The sequence below is a fragment of the Poromitra crassiceps genome, assembly GCF_964638095.1.
Source record: "Poromitra crassiceps genome assembly, chromosome: 25".
Classification (NCBI taxonomy): Eukaryota; Metazoa; Chordata; class Actinopteri; order Beryciformes; family Melamphaidae; genus Poromitra; species Poromitra crassiceps.
The window spans coordinates 8,840,740-8,843,239 of NC_139649.1; the positions used below are offsets into that span (position 1 = coordinate 8,840,740).

The following is a 2,500-nucleotide window of genomic DNA, read 5'->3' on the forward strand; positions in this document are numbered from 1 at the left end:
CATGAAAAGTGACAGTCAACAAACATTCGATTTATCATCATTGTCACAAGTCAGATGCTGGCAGCCGCTCCAGTATCTGACTAAGACCCATATTGGCCCAGGAGAGAGAGATAAGCTGTTTGTTTCTGCTGTCAATGCTGCCAATTTGGTTTCCCATCACTTCAAATTCAAATCAACAGCACCGCAGAGGGGATCTGAGAGAATGTGTGTGTGTGTGAGGAGAGGGAGAGAGACAGAGAGAGAGAGGGAGAGAGACAGAGAGAGAGGGACAGAGAGAGGGACAGAGAGAGAGAGGGAGAGAGAGACAGAGAGAGAGAGAGAGAGAGGGACAGAGAGAGGGACAGAGAGAGAGACAGAGAGAGAGAGAGGGACAGAGAGAGGGACAGAGAGAGAGAGAGGGACAGAGAGAGGGACAGAGAGAGAGAGAGGGACAGAGAGAGAGAGAGAGAGAGAGAGAGAGGGGGGGGGGCAGAGAGAGGGACAGAGTGAGGGACAGAGGGAGAGAGAGAGAGAGAGAGAGAGAGAGGGGGGGGGACAGAGAGAGAGAGAGAGAGAGAGAGAGAGAGAGAAAGAAGGGCAGAGGAGCAAAAAGAAAGAGGGGGTGGAGAACAACAGAGGAAAGCAGTGCAGCAAGGGATGCTCGGGAAGACAGTGAGAGAGAGAGAGAGAGAGAGAGAGAGAGAGAGAGAGAGAGAGAGAGAGAGAGAGACTAGATAAGATCACCTAGCTTCTGTGAACACCATCCCCTTGTGTCCTACACTCGCTTCTTATCTCAACCGCTGCAGACACCCTAAAGGGACACACACCCACCGAGAGAGAGAGAGAGAGAGAGAGAGAGAGAGAGAGAGAGAGAGAGAGAGAGAGAGAGAGAGAAAGAGGAGAATATGGAGAAGAGAAAGAGAAAAGATGAAAGAAAGCAACGGGGGAATGGCAGAGACGATGAATACTTATTGGAGGGGGGAGAAGAAAAGACGCCAGCTTCAGTGGTGAAATCCAGCCGACTGTCACCAGGCCTCATTAAAAGCACAGAGTTGGACCACATAGGACTTTGACCTTGTTAACGATGGGAAACCTTGACTTGATTGCGTACACAGAGAGAGTTCGCCAACAGGGTGAATGTTTGAAAATGTCAACTTGTATTTTTAACGTACTTCCTTTCATCATAATACTGTGAAAACTCCATAAATATAGTCTCACGTGGTCGTCTGAATCACAAGTCAGGATTTGCCATAGGAATTCCTGTGGCAAGCCTCTGATTGGCTGGGCTGTTACGGAAGTCTGACTCTCTGTGTGCATTGGTGCATCGTCCAAAATGTACCGCCCCACGACTAGTTGTATCACACCGGCCGTGGTTGGTCAATTCATATGGTGTCATGCATTTTGTTTTGGTCTGAACCACTTTTCAAGAGTTGTACACCAGACGTAGATACCTATCTACAGCTGCCTACTGCGAGGCTACCATAAATCTCACTCTATTGGTTTTTGCTTGAACTAGACGTTTTTTTTATTGATAAGAATGATAACATTAATACAACTTACATCGCTGTGAGGTGAAAAGAAGCGACTGTCAGCTGCACATGTATCAGAGGGAGCATGTGCTAGTCTACAACTCTCCCCAGATAGGCATAGGGGGTGGAGCAACGACTGGGACGGCAGGGGGAATTTGCCAAGTAATTGCGTAGAAATTGGGGAGAAGAAATGGGATCTTGAATAAAAAAAAATAAAAAATAAAAAATAAAGTAAATAAGTAAATAAATAAGTAAATAAATAAATAAATAAATAAATAAATAAATAAATAAATAAATAAATAAATAAATACCGGTACATACATACATACATACATACATACATACATACATACATACATACATACATACATACATACATACATACATACATAAATAAATAAATAAATAAAATACTAGTATTCTCCAGTGCCTTTTTGTCTGATAATATCAACCATAATGCATGGGTTCATGAGACACAGCTGCGTGGACTACGTGTCACTGGACCCACGAATTAGCAGCATCCGTTGCCTTCTACTGTACCACCCAACACTGCTGGACAGCCCAGGGACAATGTTATTGTAGAAATGTCTAATTATCTTGTGCCTATTAATTCTGGGCTTGTAAAAGGCTGAAATAAAATGTTCCCTCCTCTCGCGCTGTCCTCTTATTCCCAGCTGCAGATGGGGGAAGAAACTCCCAGTGATCATTTAAATATTTCAGAACATCTTGGTGAGGGCCTCAAAAGAGTCGGTAGCACGAAAAAGCTTGAACCACGGCGAGGCTGATACTCCGCACGCACACGCTGCATAGTCCTGGAACTCTGCCTCGAAGAAGTCTGGCAGGAAACTTTGTTTGAGGCTGTCCAATTTCAGTCAGTCAATAGAAATCTCCACGTCTCCCCCCACCTCGCCTCTGTTAGCACTTATCTCTGCCTGGAAGGGTGGTTGACCAAGGACTTTGCTCAATAAACAGAAGAATGTTTTTGTTTTTTC

The 2,500-nt window shown here is 44.8% G+C and overlaps 1 protein-coding gene across 1 annotated transcript in view; it reads right to left on the reverse strand.

Moving 5' to 3' along the window:
• celf4 (CUGBP, Elav-like family member 4) overlaps window positions 1-2,500 on the reverse strand; it is a gene marked incomplete at both ends in the record, with an annotated part of 30,835 nt that overhangs the window by 5,494 nt on the left and 22,841 nt on the right. The gene's annotated exons all lie outside the window — the stretch shown is intronic.